Source organism: Vulpes vulpes, chromosome 8, assembly GCF_048418805.1.
Source record: "Vulpes vulpes isolate BD-2025 chromosome 8, VulVul3, whole genome shotgun sequence".
In the NCBI taxonomy this organism is placed as follows: Eukaryota; Metazoa; Chordata; class Mammalia; order Carnivora; family Canidae; genus Vulpes; species Vulpes vulpes.
Window position 1 is genome coordinate 90,974,593 of NC_132787.1, and position 20,116 is coordinate 90,994,708.

Sequence of the window (20,116 nt, forward strand, 5' to 3'; positions counted from 1 at the left end):
GGCCCTCAAAGATGTCCATGTCCTAAACTCTAGAACCTGGGAAGAGGTTACCTTAAGTGGCAAAAGCGCTTTGCAGATGTAATTAAGGGTTTTGTGATGGGGAGATTATTTTGGATTATAGGTGGGCCTAATAAAATAAAAAAGGGTCTTTATAACAGGGGAGTGGGAAGGGTAGAGAGAAGATATGATGATGGCAGTGGACGTCAGAGGGATGCAGGGCCATAAGTCAAGATGTGCAGGCAGCTTCTAGAAGCTGGAAAAGGCGAGGAAATAAATTTTCTCCTAGAGCCTCCAGACAGAACACACCTTGATTTTATTTATTCATGAGAGACAGAGAGAGAGAGACAGAGACAGAGACAGAGAGAGAGAGGCAGAGACACAGGCAGAGGGAGAAGCAGGCTCCATGCAGGGAGCCTGACGTGGGACTTGATCCAGGATCACGCCCTGGGCTGAAGGTGGCGCTAAACCGCTGAGCCACCTGGACTGCCCCCTTGATTTTAGCCTACCATAGTAGTTTCCTATAGCTTCTGTAAAAATTACCACAAACTGAGTGGCTGAAAGCAACAGAAATGTATTTTCTCACTGTTCTGGAGGCCAGAAGTCCAAAATCAAGGTGTCAGTAATGCTGCAGTCCCTCCAAAGGCTCTTGAGGGAAATTTGTTTTTGCCTCTTCTAATTTCTGGTGGCTCCAGGCATTCCTTGGCTTGTGACCACATCATTCCAATCTCTGCCTCTAGTCACACCATCTTCTCCTCTTCTCTCTCAAAACTTCTTCTGCCTTCCTCTTATAAGGATACATGTGATTGCATTTAGGGCCCACCCAGATAATCCAGGATAAAGTACTCCTTTCAAGATCTCTTTAATCACACCTTCTGTCATAGAAGGTGATATTCATTCTTTTATCATATAAGGTAACATTCACAGGTTCTGGAGAGTAGGACTTTTTGGGAGCCACCATTCAGCCCACTATGCCACTGACACTGATTTTGGACTTCTGACCTCCAGAACTATACAACACATTTGAGCTGTTCTAAGCCACTAAGTTCATGGAAATTTGTTGCAGCAGCCTTAAGAACTTGTTCTACAGGCTGATCCTATCTGCCCTCACCTGCATTCTAAGCTGTGAGTCCCTCTTTTCTCTCACTGTTGGAGGTTTCTCTGGGTTATGTTGATTGCTCAGTGGTCTTGGCACTGGTCCTGGCCAAACCTGAGGTGGTGGAGTGGGCCTCCAGAGTCTACTTCTGCCAAGTTCCTTCTATGAGAATGGCTTCACCACTCAGACCCACAGTCAGAACTCTCCTTGCCTGTGTTTGTATATGGAGAAATGAGATGTACAGAAGAGAATCGAGAACGAGAATATTGTAGAACATGTCATGAACTGGAAGAATGGCACAGGTGGGATTCTGATTCACTGGGGGAAGGCCAAGATCTTTCCCCAAGGGAGGAAAAGAGTTTCAATGGCACATGTCTCAACAACCTGTCTCAGGGCTGAAGTACATCAATCTAAATGGTACTAAGCAGCTGATATCCCGGCTGGGAAAGGAAGAATTCAGGACTTAGATGTGTCCCTTCTACTTCTTTCCAGAAATTTCAGCAAATGCAGGCAGTTCAGCCAGTGATATACGGGCATTTAGACACCTATAAGTAAGTTGAGCTAAGCCAGAGATTTATTTTGATAAAAAACTAGTCATTGCCCCTATGTTTCCACTTCCCTACTAGCACGTGAGGGTGTCTTCCAGGGGAGAGTTCAAAACAAAGTTCCCCAACATGTTATGTCAGTGTCTTAGAAACAGTGTTACAGGGTCAAAAGCAAATGTAATGCTATCTGAAGCAATGGGAAGTGCTTTACATGTGTGTCCTGCACTGGGATTTAAAAACTACTGCTAGAAAAACTGCAAATGGACAGGATTCTAATTTAGTTAAAAACTGGGAGAAAAGGCAATGATACGGTCACTTTAGTGACAGCACCAGGTTTTCTGTAGGGGGTGGCTTAGGGCTGGTGGTCTGGTGGGAAGGGAGAGCTAGAAGAGGGTCTTAAAGCTGCCTTTGCAGAATCAGTGCATCTTTACATTGGGGTTGTAGGTTTCCCCAGGGTGGCTTTTGGAGAACAGCAGTGCCTAAGCCACCCCGTGATGCCACTGCCATCTGAGTGGAAGAATTATTATTTTAAAAAATATTTTATTTATTTACTTGTGAGACACAGAGAAATAGAGAGAGGCAGAGACACAGGCAGAGGGAGAAGCAGGCTCCATGCAGGGAGCCCAACATGGGACTTGATCCTGGGTCTCCAGGATCACACCCTGGGCCGAAGGTAGGTGCCAAACTGCTGAGCCACCCAGGGATCCCTGAGTAGAAGAATTATAAATGGTTTTCAGTTTCAATTGCTCTTTCCTATTTTTTCCAATTTTCTGGTATATGAAAAATAGCAAGATCCCATGTTTTTAAGAAGAAATAATATGTGTGTAGAAAAAAAGTTGGAATATTCAACAAGATAGCGGTAGTGATTCTCTTTGGGGACAAGGTCATGGAAGATGTCTACTTTCTCTTAATGTGTTTCTGTAATGCTTTAGTTTTTTTTAAAAAAAAAAAAGTAGGCTCCACACCCAGCATGAGCCCAACGTGGGGCTTGAATCATGACCCTGAGATCAAGACCTGAGCTAAGATTAAGAGTTGGATGCTCAGCCAACTGAGCTACTCAGGTGCCCCCATAATGCTTTAATTTTAAAATACTTTTAAAGGCAATTTTGACTTATACTTGCTATTCAAAAAAGGCATTTTTGATGACTACTGTACACTAAAATGAGTTAAATACACATTACTCTTAGAAGTTTCTCTGAATATAAGGGCAAGTTAATAGTGATTTTGAAGAATTATTTTCATTAATGGAAAAGCTAATGCATAAATACAAATGAGAATGTATGGATTATGAGAGTGAGAGTGGGACAAGCGATCTAAAATTCCTGAAAGCGTCCTCCAGAGAAATAGCTGGTGAGCCAGCAGTCATAGAGAGATGCCTGTCCAAGCCCCTGCATCCCTATGGGGAAGGGACAGGGGGTGAGAGGCTTCTCAGTTGTTTCTCTTAGCTGACTTCCTGCCTTCAGCAACCCAACTGCAGCTCAGATACCTGGGAAAGCTTCTGAGAGAAGCTGACAGGCAGCCTCTTTGGAGAGGCAGTTAGAAGGGGCTGCCACTTCCAGAAAATCAAGCTGAATGCAATGTCTACATTAAGATGTTTCAGCTAACAGTTCTGGGAGTTCTAAAACAACTAGTTATTCCCTTGCCCCCACCCCCTATCTCCAGTCCTCAACCAAAAGAGATCATCTGTCGTAGGCAGCAAGTAATATAATTTTCGCAAAACAGCTAGATGATGGCAGGACCATCTGAGTTCCAATGATAAGCTTTAAAGATAAAGGGGCAAACTGGAGCATCTTAAATACTCCTCACAGGGCCTGTGTTATCACTGGGTTCCTAGCACCCTCAAGAGTCACAAGTCCTCTTGAGTTATGACCTTTAGCATGTCTCAGAACAGCTCTGAGCAGAGCGGTGCCTGGCTGGGTCTTGCTAATGGAGGCTTCCTGGCCATTGGAGGCTCTTTGGGATACAATCAGAGGCTGTTGCATCAGGAAAAGCACAGTCTACCTGCTGTTAGACTGCCTAGCTTCAGAAAGATGCCCTGGGAAGTAGATCAGTTCTCTGGAAGCGTTGGTGGGTAGGGTAGAGGTGCTGCAGGGAGAAAAGGATTTCTGAAGCCTACCCTTGGAACCTACTGGACTCCTAGGTCAGGGTCCGGTCACCCCACACCCAGGAGAGCCAGAAATGCATCCTTGGGAGAGGAAGTGCTAGACCAGTCAATTTTCTTTTTATGTAAGCACAAATTATGTGGTGGGTTTTGCTCCCTAAATGTCTCTGTCTTTACCTTACTGGAAAGTTAACTCTGCCCAAGTGAGGTCATATTGAAGAGAGTGATGGTAGTGGTATCTGCTACTTATTTCCCTTTGAGAGGAGCTGGTTTGAGCCTTCTTGGTTTCCAGTTCACTCCCAACCTAGAGAGGAGCACTCGGAGACCTGCTCTTTCCGGTCCTCTTGTCCATTAGGGATGAACGCGAGGGTTTGTTAGTTTATCATTCTGGTCACTGTCTACTCGCTCCTAGGAATGACTATGTAGAACTAAGAACTGCTGGCCACAAAACACACCTCAGAAAGCCACTCATTCAGTGATTACTTGTTGAGTCTCAACTATTTCTGGGTCTGATGGAAATGAGTAAGTCAGTCTTGGTCCTTGACTCATAGAGCTTGTTGTTGAGTGAAATGAACAAACAGTAATATAATAATCATACAAATAGCTCTATAATTATAATCACATTAAGTGCTGTAGAGGAAAAATACAAGACTAGAGAGCTTTGAAAGCAATGGCTTTCAACATTTTAGTAAAAAAGACATTTTATATTATAATCCAAGAAGTATATATATGCATATAGACATGGTTAATAACAATTCTTGCTCTTACTATGAACAATGCAGTCTGACATTTTCTGGCTTATTCATTTACAAAATTCTGGTTACAACCCAATAAACTGATGTCACAACCAATTAGTTTGGGATCCACAATTTGAAAAAGCCTGCATGGGGGCCCCAGCTTGTAGTGGAGCTGGGGTGGAGGTCAGGAAAACACTTCCCTTAGGGAGTGACACTTAGGCCCAGACATGTGAGATTAAGGAGAGTTAGCCCAAAAAGGCCAGGAAAGAATGTTCCAGGGGAGAGGGAACAGCATATGCAAAGACCCCTCATTTTACAGAAAAGGAAATGAGATCAGGAGAAATGTGATTTGCTCGAGGTCACATAACTCTAAACCCAGGTGTCCTAACTCTAGGTTCAAGGCTCTCTCATGTACTGCAGCTGATCAGTTGTCCTCTTCCTTTTCATTTAATAATTATAGGCCAAGGACTAATTATTCTCAACTAGGCTGCCTAGGAGAAAAGAGAAAAGAGGGTCGGCAGGAGTCTGTGTTTACAAAGAGCCCATTAAATTCTACATGCACACTTGTTCCTACCCCACCTGGCTTGAGGCCTGCACGGCAAGCTGTTGGTCCCTTTCTGGTGGGGACTGGCAGGGAGCCATACTCCTGCTCGGTCCTGGCTTTAACAAAACGGCATTTACAAAATGGCCAGGCAAAGTTGAGTCTTAGCTGAAGGCCCTGGAAAGAGTACAGAGCACTGCCCCCCCCCCCCCCCCCCCCCGCTTTTCCACCTCCCTGGGTTGATGCCAACACCTGACTTTCCACGTGTGTTCCCTCCTTGCTCAGTTCCCTGCCATCAGCCCCTGTGACTGCTGTGTGCGGTGAGCTGTGTAAATGGCTAGGTTGTGCAGCCTGAAGGTAATGTGAATCCAGCAAGTAAAATACAGGCTGCAGTTATGGGTGTCAGTCAGGGTCAGGGTCAAAGTGGACAATCCAGGAGAATATGAGAAAAAGAGGGGTCAGGAGAGAAGGGCCTTTTTCAAAACAGGCAAGAAGAGAAACAGGGCTGCTGTATACAGATGTACGGTTTGTATACTGCAGAAAGCAACCAGGGAGGGGGTCTGTGAAGATGACATGGAAGCCACACACCATTCACAAAACTGTGTTCCTGGCAAGGAGCTGGATCTGCCTAAAGGAAGGGCCCTCACTGACAGAGGCCAGACAGGAAGGGCTCTGTAGGGCACCTGGTCAGAGGGTTGGAAACAGCTAGAACTACACAACATCACACTGAAAATGCTGCCAGGCCTAGGGAAGGTTGATGTCCTCAGGTCTGAAACACTACTGACATGTTGGTGTTTACATGCTGGTGGCTGAGTGCTATTCAGTAGTGACGAGCTGTGACCACAGGAGCTCCTGACTGACAAGCAGAGACACCTCACAGTTTTAACACTTATCAAGTCAGACTCTGGGATCCTCCTCCATCTTCATTTCTCCTTCATCAATCTCAGAGTAGTCCAACCATACCCTGAAGGCACAGCTCTACTCCTGAGATTTTAAATTAGTTAAAACAAAAAAAGTTACTGATGCAGCCATTGAGTGGCTCAGTCAGCAAAGTGTCCAACTCTTGGTTTTGGCTCAGGTCATGATTAAAGGGTCATGAGACTGATACCTGCATCAGGTTCCCTGCTCAGTGCAGAGTCTGCTGGACAGTCTCTCTCTCTCTCTCTCTCTCTCTGACCCATCCTTGCTCACTCTTGCTCTCTCTCTTTCAAATAAATAAATATTTTCAGAAATGTTACTAGTAATACATGCCCACACAAAAACACTGCAAACATTACACAAAGGTAAATAATTAAAAGTAAAAGCAGTCTCTTCCAAATTTTAAAACTAAAATCTTCTGTCAATAACCTCCTTACTACTTATCTCTCATACTCTAAACCTGCTTTCTGTTCTCACTTGAACCTGTAATTACTCTGCCCCTCCTTCTGCTGACAACCAGCATTTCTCTTAGATTTGTAGCACTTCCCTCTGCCTCTGACCTTAGGGCCAGCTGCTTCAATGCCATCTTAAATCCTGCCTCCTCAGAAACCTTGCTGAACATGCCCCCGGCCCTTGCTGCTTGCCACTCTGCTGCTTCCCCAGGCTAGAGACTCAGAGACTTCAGAGACTCCGCCCATTAGGAATCCCTGGGTCCAAGTCAGCCCTTGGCCCTGAACAAGACATTTATTCATCTCTCATATGCTCAGGCTCATTTTTTACAGCATTTAATTCAGACCTTCAAGACCTTATCCCCTACCTCAGCATGTGGCCTTGGCTCCATTTCACTGAGAAAAAAGTCTTTTCTTAGAAGGAACTCCAGTCACCTCCCCTGGGCTTCCCCCTGCAAGTCATTAGTAGAAAGAGCCATACTCTCTCCTCCTACCAGTCTCAAAGGCAGCCCATGCCTCCTCTGCAAAGTGATCCCTACAGTGGTGTCCACAAGATCTTCCCCCATTTTCTCCCTTTCTCTCTTGCATCCTAATTATTTTCCTCAAATAATTCCTTCTCCCTTGTACCATTACACATGTTCAGATCTCCTTATTATCAGGAATCATTCTAAGTCAATGGCAAACTCTTACTCTAACTGTAAGTTGGCTGGATCACCATGAAGAACAATGCATAATAAGACTAGTATAAAAGCAACAACAACACAGAAGCAACCTAAATATTCACTGATGGATGAATGCATAAAGAAAATGTGATAATATATAGAATCAAATATTACTCATTCATAAAAAGGAGATCCTGCCATTTGCAACAACATGGATGGAACTTGAGGGCATTATGCCAAATGAAATATGTCAGACAGAGAAAGACAAAGACTTCTGTGTGGAATCTAAAAACACCAAATTCATGGATACAGAGAACAGACTGATGGGTGCCAGAGATGGGGAATGGAGAGTGGGAGAAATGAGTGAAGGTCAGAAAGTACAAAAGAAGTCAGTCCTGGTGATATAATGTACAGTGTGGTAACTTTGTCATCTACTGCATTGTATATTTGAAAGTTGCTAAGAGAACAAATCTTAAAAGTTCTCATCACAACAAAAAACAATTTGTAATTATATGTGTGGTGATGGATGTTAACTGGACTTATTGTGGTGATCATTTCACAATACATACAAATATCAAATCACTATGTTGTACACTGGAAACCAATAGAATGTTATGAGTCAATTATATATCAATTTAAAAACCCTGCAAGAAAAGACCTACAAATACAGAGAACAAACTGGTGGTTGCCAGAGGGAGAGGGGAGGGGGAAAGGGCCAAATGGGAAAAACAAAACAAAACAAAACAAAATCCAGCATTGTTTGTACTCTTCGCCTCTGTAATTCCACTTTATGGGATATACTCTGAAGAAATAACCCACAAAAGAATAATAGTGACTTGTACAGTGATGTTCAGAGCAGAAATATTTATACTTACAATTTGTAAAATGTTGGAAATACCCCAATTGCCCAATAATAGATTGGTGGTTTAGCATATTTTGCTATCAATATAATGGAACACCACAGAAGGAATGGGATATTTGTTTTTTAAATTTTAATTATATTATTTATTTTTTTAACTTTAATTCCAGTGTAGTTAACATAAAGTGTTATGTTAGTTTCAGGTGTAAAATATAGTGATTCAACAATTCCATGTAATTACTCAGTACTCATCAAGATAAGTGTGTACTGAAATGGTATATTTAAGTGACAAATACATGGATTATGCTGAAACAGAGAAATCTGCAAATGAAGTGCATTTTAATACATAAAAATTATATAAACGAAAAGCACACACTCATTAAATTTTTACATACAATTGCTGATAAAGAAGAGAATTACAATAATAAAAAAAATGATCTTGCTGCTTCTTCTGGTAATGACTTTTCTCCATTTTCCTGTTGCTGCTTTCTGGTGACCATCCATTGCCTCTGTTTTTTCTTTACTCAATTCCCTCTTTCACACTACCCAACCTGGCTTCCATCTCTAGTGTTTTACTAGACACCCTCAGCAATCATCATGATTTTTTTTCTGGATAGATCCTTGAGTCTAGGTAAGCCAGCAGCACTGAAGCTCTCTTCTTGACATCTTCTCTTTTCTCTTCCCTTGCTGCTAAACCATCATAACTTCCCACATCTCTTTGCCTTTCTCCTAATTGTGGACAATTCTTGAAGCCTATTATCTGGAGCACTGGTCTTCGTGCTCTGTACCCCAGACCTCTGGAGAGAGTCCCTTTCAGGGAAGCCATCCCTCCTGTGTCACTGACTCTCACATCTATAGTTCCATCTCAGCCTCACCCTTGGCTTCTGGTTCTATGTAATAGCTCCACCTGGGAGGCCTCCAGTTGTCACCTCTAGTTCTCCACATCTGAAATGAAGCTTCTCTCCAAACTGTCTCTTCAACTTCCTAACTTCTGACTAATGTCACCAACATTGTCCCAAACTGCCACACCCTAAATATGGTAAGGGTGACCTGCTTATGGTCCCCATCACACTCACTCCTGGTCATTCCTTGGCAGACGCCTTGCCTCTTGGAAAGTCCTCTCTGCTGTCCTGATTCCTGAAAGCCTGCTTACCTTCAGGACAGGCTCAGACTCTGCTTCCTTTACAGAGTCTTTTATAACTACCCCAGTTCAAAATGATTATTTTCCTCTCAGAATCCTTGTTGAATTTAGTTAGCCTCTATAGCACTAATGACACACAATGCACTGTTCTTTCATTTCTTTTACCTGAACTGTCTTACTCATCTGTCCTCTGGTGAACAGGTCCTGCATCTGCCTACTCAGCCAGCCCCAGTGCATCTCCCTCTCTGAAGCCCTCCCAGTTCTCACAGGCTCAGGGTCACTCTTCCTTCTGGGTTGCCAAAGCAGCCCTTCCCATCACTGAGGGAGTTCCCATCTCCTTGTATTGTAGTGACTTGTATCATTTTTGTCCACCTCTCAGCAGAATATTAGCCAAGTTCCTTAAGGACAAAGACCACATTGTACAACAACAAGGCACCACAGATATGTTGCTGACATCTGATGTTGTCAAATATACCAGTCATTCCACACATGCATCTTATCTTCCAAACCAGACTACGATCTCCTCGTGGAGACAGGGGTTAAATCTCATTTCTTTTAAATCCCATAGTGACTAAGAATACAAAACAGAGAGGACCTGGGGAGTATTTGTTGAGAGAATACTTAGAATAAAGCCTTGAGAAGACAACATATAAATTTATGTGAATAACTTATAAACCTGGAAACTGTACTTTCTGGGGAATACAAGTCTTATCAAGTCTCAAAACACTGCACCTTGCTATTTTGGGGCCAGCATAACACATCTCTGTACTTAGCAGTGGTCCTGTCACTTAAAGGTGTTAATAGGATGCCCAAACGGAGAGCTTTCAGCTGTGAACTCTACCCATCTAAAATCAGAACAAATCAGAGACTAAATCAGAGTCCCTGATAAGTGGCAATAATCCGCAGGGAAGGGGGTGGGGGTGGCGGCTGTCTGCCAAGAGTCTGGTGCTGCAGAGAAGTCTGGCTACACAGCGCATATTACACCAGGGGAGATAAGCCTTCAGTGAAACACTCCTCACATGGGAGGAGATATTTAATTTCATCCAGTGGTCCAAGGCCTGCCCCTTTCACATGGCACACCACACGTTAGTTCAACTATGATCTTGCTGACTCAGAGCAGCTAAGATTTCATTTCCTACCAATCAGGAAATCCCATTTAAATGACAAGGTGACCAGGACAACCACACCCTCAAGGCGTGATGAATGCCTCTCTGACAATCACTCTCACCAAGTGGGGAGCGACTTCAGCTAGCCATACCCAAAGACTTGCTCACTAATAATCCCAGGTGGCTAGGAAGGCTTCCACTTGTCTCCATCTGGGACAAGTGTTTGGGTAGTCGGAATCATCTGGAAGAAGAGGCAGATTCTGCTCAGCAAACATTTCTGGCAGCCCAGGCTGAGTGGTGTGTAGGCCACGTGGCCCCCAACTCTAAAACCTGGATCCCCAGTGCTCTGACGTGAGCAGACACCACCACTGGTGGAGGGCAGGAATCGGTCCTTTGGGCTGCGCCATGGAGGCGGTGTACAATACAATGGGTGTGTGGATGGGAAAGATGAAGCAAGAGGACAGCTGCTGGGCCACCTCTCCCTTCACAGCCAGGAGTTCTGTGAACCTGGTGTAGCAAAGAGGGCCCTGCCAGTTTGTCCCTGCAGAGGGCTTCTGCCCATCAGGTGGCTACCAGCAGGCACCCAACCTTCTCTGTCCTTGGAAGAAAAAGGACCTCTGAGCTGACGGTTAAACAGAATATGGCCAAGGCAAAGAGAGCAAGGAGCCTGTAGCAGGCTTGAGCACAGTCTTCATATAGGTATACAACCACCAAAACATGAGAGCAAGCCTCACATAAGATCCCCAAGACACGGGGGAACTGGGAATCCAGAAAGTCTGAATAGACACAGGGGAAGAAAGCCCACTCAAAACAGTAAACCCTGCTATACAGTGTTTTACTGAAACCTTCTGATAAATTTAAACAGCAAAATGTAAGAGGCAAAGAAGACTATCTTAAGATACTTTCTTTTCATAATTTTTTTTTACATCTCATTTGAGTCAAGAGAGATTACTTCTCTAGATGATGGATTTGGGCATTTCTAGGCCATGTTTTAAAGTTACACACCCACACAATAATACTCTAGGCGTGTTCTCTGTCAAAGAAGAGATAAAGTAGTATCTAAAGAAACAGCTTCAAGAAGTGTTTTTCGCTAATCATGACAACAGTGAAAGATAATAATAAATAAATTAAATATTCTGTGATTTTCCTTAGCGATAACTCTACTACCTGGAATCCATAAACCACTGGTTTAAAAGTTTTATAATAGGGGCTCCTGGGTGGTTCAGTCAGTTAAGCATCTGCCTTTGGCTCATCAAGCCCCCTCAGGTTTCCTTCTTCTCCCTCATCCTCTGTCCCTCCCCCTACACCTGCCCCCTTGCACGCGCGCTCTCTCTGAAACAAATAAATAAAAATATTTTTAAAAAGTTTTATAATAAAAGTTATAATTGCTTAACACAGAAAAATTGGGAAAATAGTGAAGAGCACTACCAAAAAAACCCCATTCATTTATAATCCCATTACTTCAAGATGATCACTTATGGTTTGGCATATGCTCTTCTGGTACTTTTCCCACATTTTTCTTTATAAAAAATGGTATAATTCTTGACATACTATTTTGCATCGGTTTTTCACTCATTATATGAAAAGTTTCTAGTGTCAACAAATAGTCTTCTAGCAGATTTTTAATGTACATATAGTCTCTCTGTGTGTGTGTGCACACACAGGTGCAGTATTTTATCTGGGTAAACCTGACCAAACCCTAATTGTTGATCCTTTGGTTGTTTTAACTGTTTGATATTATTAATAATCTTATATCAATAAAAATCCCTGTACAGTATTTTTATATATACTCTTGATTTTCTAAATATTCTTAGAATGACAATTTCTGATCTAAGGATATGTGTCCTTTTAAGGCTTCTGACATACATTGTCAAAATTACTGGTTAGCTTTGAAGCAATGCTTCTTGCTCAGTTATTTTAAACATAACACATAGTGGTATGTATCTCCCATATATAGGAAATAGTTTCAGGAAAAGAAAATAATTTTACTTGGAATTGAAACATCTTAGATAGGTCAAGGTCAAGTCCTATTTACTTCAGGCAAATGAAGCATCCAGAGCTCAAATGCTAGTGTTCCATCATGACTGTTTAACAAAGCTGGGAGGCCACAATGCTAGTGAGAAGGATATAGGGCTTAGGCCAGTGTTGGCTGGTCAACTCAACACAGAGGAAAAACCATCCTTGGCAACAGGATTCCTCGCCAACCTTGGCCAACTGTCACAAATTTGTACTCTTGGCCAAAGGGAAGTTTAGGTGATGGAATGTGGATTACTCAGCATAACCCTCATTCCTGGTTAAACAAGCCGAAGCACGTGTCCAAATACTAGGTGTGTCTTCTTTCTATAATAAATAGGACATCAGGCTAGGAAATACAACTGACCAACTCATGAGATTAAAGCTCAATAATATGTAATTATTTTGTCAGAGTTTATCAGAAACTTCTAGGAAAAGCAGTTAATAAATCGCTGTGTGAAAGATGTACTCTATCAGCCAGGTTGATCTAGAACACAGCTGGTGCTACAGAGTGTGTCAGCACTTAAGCTGGGGGTCCTTTAAACGTTAAGCCTTCTTGCTGTAAAGTAAGGGGTGTGGGTTTTTCATAAAGGTCATCTATTCAGATGGCATTTTATCCACAGTTGAAAATGCAATTAGCATATTGGAATAGTAATGATAACTTCAATCGGGCAAGAGGAGGGGACTGTTTTTTTTTTTTAAACTCCATCTTTTTTTAAATTTTTATTTATTCATGATAGCCACAGAGAGAGAGAGAGAGAGGCAGAGACACTGGCAGAGGGAGAAGCAGGCTCCATGCACTGGGAGCCCAACGTGGGATTCAACCCCGGGTCTCCAGGATCGCGCCCTGGGCCAAAGGCAGGCGCTAAGCCGCTGCGCCACCCAGGGATCCCAGGAGGGGACTGTTCTTAAGAAGGGAAGGAAAACAGGAGGAAGAAGTGGGGAGGTAGCAGGTCAATGAGACAATCCTGGGCTGCCAGGGAAGCAGTCACTTTGGAGTTTTGTGCCCTTGCTTATGAGGCTGGCTTGGTGCGAATGGGGTTAGCCTGCTGGAGCAAAGGCGTCTAACCCTATTTGCCCCGTGCACTGAAGGCTCTAAGTAAAAGCAATGCTTCTTTTATCAAAACGTACTCGCTGAAAAACAGCCACCGCTAACTCTACTGGTCTATGCAAAATGACAAAAACATACATGCTTCTTATAACAATTCACATTCAGAAGCATATAAAGTAAAATTTCCCCTTTGAGTCTCCCTTTCCCTCCTCCACACCTAGATTCTACTCCCAAAAAGTAAAACCTACTGTGTTTATCTTTTCAGGTTTTAGATGCCTGTATCTGGGTATTTTATTCCCAAATGAAATTTACAGGAATTTAAGTTCATTTGTGTTCTATCTGAACAGCTTGCCCTGGCTCCTGGATTACTTGGTAGTCTCTGCCTTGACCCCACCTGGAAATGCTGCCATCCAAAATGATCTCCCTTTACCTCTCCTCACTAGAAAGGAGATTTCTTTTTTTCTTTCTTTCTTTCTTTTTTTTTTTTTAGGAGATTTCTTTCCTAAGATGGATAGCTCCTTTCCCTGGTCCTCTAGATCTTCTGGACAAAGGCAGAAACTGATGCAAGCAAGGTCACAGATAAGAGCTACACCTCTAACAGTAAAGAAAGTGAGTAAAGGCCATAGGAGCTTTAGTCACAAGGAACAGCTCAGAAGCTTTTTCATTTCAAATTAAACTCGCTTTCCAGACTGGCCTCCCCAAATGGAGGACTGACTGCCCCCATGACACATACAAACACACCAAGCCTGTGCTTTCCTAGGCAAGTGCTCCTGCCCTGCTAGTCTTTCAGATAACCAGGTCAGCTGAATACATGGACACAAAGGGGCATTTCATATAGTCCTATTTAGGCAGTTGGAATAACACTGCAAGTACCAGGTATTCATGGGACAACTCTTCTCTCTGTGCACGTCAAACATGATATAAGTGCTGCTGGGAGATGAGGGCTACTTGAATTGAGGGTTGAAGATGGACTTCAGTCATGAAAAAAAAGTGTGCCATTTTTTTAATGTTATACCCTAGCAATAAAAATAGTGATTGCTATGTCTTATTAAGCAGGCACACTATATACTTTCTTTCATTTAACCCTCATGATCACCCTGCAAAACAGATGGTTATCATCCCAGGCTTGTGGGGAAGCAACTGACATGCAGAGGTTCCACAGCCCCACTCCCCATCCCACCCCCACTGAGGCCACATGGCCAGGAGGTGATAGGACCAGCATTTGAACTCAGGTCTGTCTGCTTCCAGAGGCCAGACTGTCTCACTTTCTCCAGGAGAGGGATCAGAAATCTCCCTGGGGCTTCCGGGAACTACAGAAGGTTCCAGTCTGGGAGCTGGAAGATAATCCAGTTTATTGCTCCTCTTGTCCCCTCTCAGTTCTCTGTCTCCTGCCTCCCAGGAGGCAGCAGCCTCACAGATGCCAAATTGAGAGGACGACAGGCACCCACCTTCACATTTGCTTTATATCAGATGATGCAAAGTTTTGAAAGGAAAACCTTCCTCAATTCAGAGAGTGTGCGAGGCAAAATTATTATTTTTAAGGTAGCAAGAATAAATATTTAGTTAGACAGTGTGACACTGGATTTGACCTAGCTCTGCAAAATCTCCAACATGAAACAAATCCTTGTCTACAGGACTAATTACAGACTACTAAATTATTTTTATTAAAACCCTCTGGAATATGAAACATGAGGGATGGGACAATGTAGTATCGTAGACTAGCTCTAGTGTAAAAATCTGGGTTCTAATCCTGACTCAGCCACTAATAACCACCAACATTCATTTGTATGGTGTACATAGTTCACGTAGTTTTCACATACTTTCTACATTAGTTGAGTGACTTTAGGCAAATCACTTAACTCTTGGTGTCTCATGCTAAAATCTGAAAATGAGAACATTGAGCTATATCATCTGAAGCTCCCTCAACTAACATCGTAGAAGTTGGGGCTGGGCATGTGCTTTAGGATCTTTACAAATATGTCTGTAAACAAATCAGGGAAGATGCATTCTGCTTGAAAAAATAGTATTTTTCTGTTTAGCTCCTGAAAGATGTTACTCAGCCAAATTCACGTATAGCTCATAAGTCATTTGCTGCCAGCTAGTTGGCTCAGCTTCTGGAAGGTACTATAATAAGGTCTTGGGTTGGATTCCCACATAGGAACTTTCCTCTGTTCAATAGCCAACTACTGTGGCTAATGGCAGTTGATCATCTTATACACATAACCCCATAAAGTGGGCTGGCTTGGGGGGAGGACTTGGAAGAAATCTGTCCTCACTATGCATGCACTCTCAGGAAGGTAAGTCAGTGATGACATTATCACACACCCAGAAATATCATATATTTCACCCTTTCTCAGTTTTTTTTTTCCCTTTCTCAGTTCTAAAACACACAAATCCCTCCTTCAAGTCTTGCCACTTCCTGGCTATTTTACTGTTCCTGAGATTAGGATGTGCCTTAGAATCAACGTATATATTTTGATTTGGTGTTAAATTGTTTTACTAAAAACTGTTGCTAAATTGCTGGTGTGTCTTAGAATAAATGGAATATAATGCTACAAAACCACAACATAGATTACATAGATTTAGGTCTAACTTCATTCAAATAGTCCCTCTCTCTGTTCTTAACAATTATATTCAGTAACAACTATACAGGCAATGTGCAAGACACAGGTATTAGTGTGTTTCCCAACAGTAGCCATTTAAAAAGCATTCCATCATTACCTCATAAAACACTGGTATGGATTTCAAAGGCAAATTAACCCATATAAAAACCACTGTGATGCTCTGAAAATGTTCTGTCCCAGAGCAAACTGGAAAGGGAACATTTTACTCACACCCTCTTCATCTATCTAGCCTTGACACATTTTCTTGCTTCTTAATTCACAACCCTCCACCCCAGTAATATTGCTGATTCCCAAAATACACTCAACCCAGGAGGAGCAGCTCTCCGGCACAGCTGTCTGCTCCTGCCCTGCCCGGGTATTTCGGTGAGCTATGCAACAGAGAGGACCACACAGAAGGAATGTAACTGTAAGGCCCCACAGCTCCCATCGTCCCACAGGCAGGTGCATCCCGCCAAACCCCAGACTGGCATTTGAAACAGAAGAAACTGCATTGCTGCATGGGGGCTGTAGTTCTCCTGTACTTCATCTCTATGTTTAAAACTAGGGCGACAGCCGTCTTTGCTACTGTAAACTAATCTGATGGGCATGGGGGTGGGGAGTGGCTCTGAGAAGGCTGCCAATAGGCCATGATTGAGCAAAGTCAAGGAGCAAAATCATTATTCCTCACTGTTTGCAATCCCCCAAACTGCAAATTTAGTGGACCCTTCATCATGATTTTTAGAAGCAAACTATCTACTCCTTTGGCAGCCTGGAGTAAAAAAAAATACAAAGTCTTTTGTAGGGTTTAACTGGCTGATATTTACACATATTTGCTAACAGTACACTGGAATCTGGAAGCCAAGAAAAAAAAAAAGAATCAAAGGAAGTTGGCAGTGAGGTACATGCATAGTAGTTAGGAGTCCTCAAGTTGAGGCACGTTTATTAAGAGAGCTTCTGGCTGCGGGCACCAACTCTGACTTCAGCTTAATTTCTGCTGGAAAATGAAAACAATCTGGGATCCTCCAAGATAAGAGAATGCAGGGTGGGCAGGTGGATTGGTAGTAAACATAAGCCAGGGACTCGTCCAAATATGCTAGAACCCCTATCAGTTGACAGCCACCACAAAGACTCACAGCTGCAGGAGGCTGAGGGTATAGGCCACAGACCTACAGCAGGGAGAAACCTGGGTTCTTCTTCTCTACTCTGCACATGTTCTGTTAAATCTCACTGTCACCAGTTGGTTACTACATGGAATTTACAGGTACCAGAGATTAAGTCCTGGCCACAAGCCCTCAACACAGAAACAGTGTAAGCACTTGCTATGAATGATATCAGGTCTCACATTATACCGGGGTTGTACTGCAAAAAAATAAAAATAAAAGGCACACTTGCAGAGTTCTCCAAGATGCTTATTCACAACAGCACACCGGAAGCACAGGAACTTCAGCTCCCCACTGCAACCTTCCCCCGCCCTCCACTACCTCTAGTCCCTCTCCTGGCACCAGCCAAGGCTATAGCCCAGCCCACTGGAAGGCCACCGTGCACTAGCGGGTGTTCACTAAACAGTAGCTGATCATCATGCGGCTGAGTCCTTCTCAGCAAAATCTATTCTGAAAGCCCCACAAGCTCTTAGCAGCCAGTCAGAACTGTCCAGACCTGCTTCCTCACACCAGCCAGGGCAGAAGCATGTGGGTAAGGAACCTGAGGCCCCGAGGTTTGGGCAGGCCGAATGCCCCCCCTCCCCCAAGTCTGCCCTCGCCCTCTCCCTTGTCACTCTTTTTCTGGCATATCACGGGGGAAAACCAGAGACGCCGGAGGTGTCAGGCCCGGGAGGAGTACGGAGAAGCGACGAGGGCGGCCCGGAGGCAGCTTGGGGCGATGCGGGGGGATCCGGCCCGGGGTGGAGGTGCGGCGGCGCCACATCTAGTGGGGAAGGAGCCCCCGAGGTGGGTCCGGAGGGAGGGCAGGGAGGGGGAGTGGCTCGAAGGCCCGCCGGCCGCCGCGGACGCCAGGAGACAGCGATGGAGCGGGAGAGGCGGCGGGGGTGAGGCGAGGTTGGGGGGCGGCGGCGCGGGTGGGGAGGCGAGGGGGGCAGCCCGGTTCCCCTCCCCCAGCCCGGGCCCGGGCCTCCCGCTGACTCAGCCCCACGGCGTCGGTCGCCTCGGCCTGGACTCACAGTGCGCGAGGCTGCTCCGGTGGAGGCGGCGGGGCGGGCGACGGGCGGCGGGGGCGCTGCGGCTGCGGCTGCGGCTGCGGCTGCGGCCGGCGGCTCCGGGGCGAAGGGTCCTCGCCGAGGCCGCCGCGGTCTCCGGCTTCAACGCACAGGGACTGCGGGGGAAGAGAGCACTGCGCAGGCGCGATGCGGCCAGCGCTGTCAGTCCGAGTGGGGCGGGGCCAGGGCACCCGCCGTCTCCAAGGCAACCGGGCGGCGAGGGAAGGACAGCCCCAACCTCCACCTTGTCTTAGCGACGGCGGCGGGGGAGGGGGGCGCGGGGGGCGACGAGAACAGTCCCTCTGCGTTGCCATAGCAACAAGGAGACGAGACCGCCTCATAAATTTATGGTGGTACCGAGGGAACGCTCTCACCTTGTCACCATGGCAACCGGGAACAGCCCCTTCCTCTCCCCTTAGCAACAGGGTAACAATTCCTCCACCGCTTCTAACTAAGCTCAGAAGGAACAACCATTTACACCTGATTCCGTAGTAGCCAGATGACGGATTCCTCTCTGCCTCACGGCTACCGCAAAGGAAAAACTGGAGCTTATTTCTTCTTTTTCGGCAACCCGGGAGAACTAAGGCTGAACATCTCCTCGCGGTTTATGGTTTTTAATCACAGCCGGTTCTTCCTATTTCCAGCTTCAATTTTTTCCCTACCTGTGTTGAACATACCTTTTCGTCTCCTACCAGAAGGTCTATACCTTTACCCTTAAATCGAGCTGACAAAATCGTCTATATACATATCACCTGAGTTTTTTTTATCAACCCTTTTGTCTCTCTGCCAGTGTATTTGTAAGCAATTCTTGTTTCTTCATCTTGCCCATTAGTAGGTTGAGATTCTACTTCCTCATAACTAGTCCGTCTTCGATATTGTTCACTGGTGTTTCCAAATTCCCTACGGCAAGGCTGCTTTTATGGCTCTCCCCAGTTCTTCTAGATCCCTCTTCTCCCTGTCCACACCTGCTTTTTCCTTTAGTGCTCTACCCAGGGCTCCACTACCGTCACCCTCTTTGTGATTTCACCAGCTTGGTTCCCTTCCCGCAGATGATTTATGGCTCTCCCTCCCTCAGCCCTCACTCCTACAGATGTCTGAGGTCACCTCTGTACCCACCTTGAACATACCTCTTTTATTACACACATCCTAAAGTATTGTCTTTGACTTACATGTGGGTCTCTCCAATCAGGCTGTGTGTGCCCCTTATGGACAGGAATTCTCTTATTCATCAGCTCCCCTCAGCATCTAGTACAGAATGTGACACATAGTAGAGTTCCAGTAAGTGTTGCTGTAATCAAATCAAGTAAGGCAAGGATTTTCTTCAAAGATTCTTCAAGACTTTCTTTGACTCCAAAGAAATGGGTGAAGGGGGTCAAAAGGTAAATAGAAAAAAAATGATTTTATTCTTTCTCACTTTCTCTGACCTAGCTGCCTCAGAGTCCCAATCAGCATTTTCTCTATGATCTTTGCACATATTTAATCTTTAATACTACTGCTATGATTATAACTTTATCACTTCCTTAGCTCTCCATCCTAATGCCAAAATTCTAGTCATTTATTATCTGAGACTCTGGCATTCTGTATTTCCTGAATCCTCGACTATATCTAGTCTCTCTTCTACACTATCCCAGATGTACCTACTAGAGTAAATTTCCTCACTGCGTACTGACCTACTGTCACTCTCTATAATCAGTGCAAGCTCTTCACACCTTTCTATTCTATCATCTGCTGACCCAGCTTGGACTGAGCCCTCTAGGTGAACATCACTGGATTCTGCTGCGCTTGTTGACATACTAGAGATGCTGCATTCTCTTTGAATGACTCAGAAGTAAGAATTCATTCTTTTCCTAGTCTCCCTGTTTAGCTCCAAGAGATTCCATCCCAAGACTATTAGTGTCAGAGGACTCCAACTGAGCCCATTTTCTTGGGGGAGAAGGAGAAGGCAGCCCATCACAAATAGAATAAGAAAAGAGAGGGACACAGCAGGTGCTGAGTCAAGACCCTCTCCTCCTATCCAAGGTAACTCTCAGAAAGGAGAGGGCTCCTTGTAGAGAATAATTCCCAGGATAAATCAAGGAGTTAGGA

The 20,116-nt window shown here is 44.5% G+C and overlaps 1 protein-coding gene across 2 annotated transcripts in view; it reads right to left on the bottom strand.

Moving 5' to 3' along the window:
• Positions 1–18,267, bottom strand: part of MAPRE3 (microtubule associated protein RP/EB family member 3) — a 54,257-nt gene extending 35,990 nt beyond the window's left edge. Inside the window, exon 1 of one of the 2 annotated variants that reach the window (XM_072767457.1) lies at positions 17,996–18,267. The gene's annotated coding sequence lies outside the window, so the exon portion shown is untranslated. The remainder of the gene's footprint in view (positions 1–17,995) is intronic. The other variant, XM_072767458.1, reaches the window with a different exon arrangement.
• Between the last annotated feature and the right edge of the window lie 1,849 nt (positions 18,268–20,116).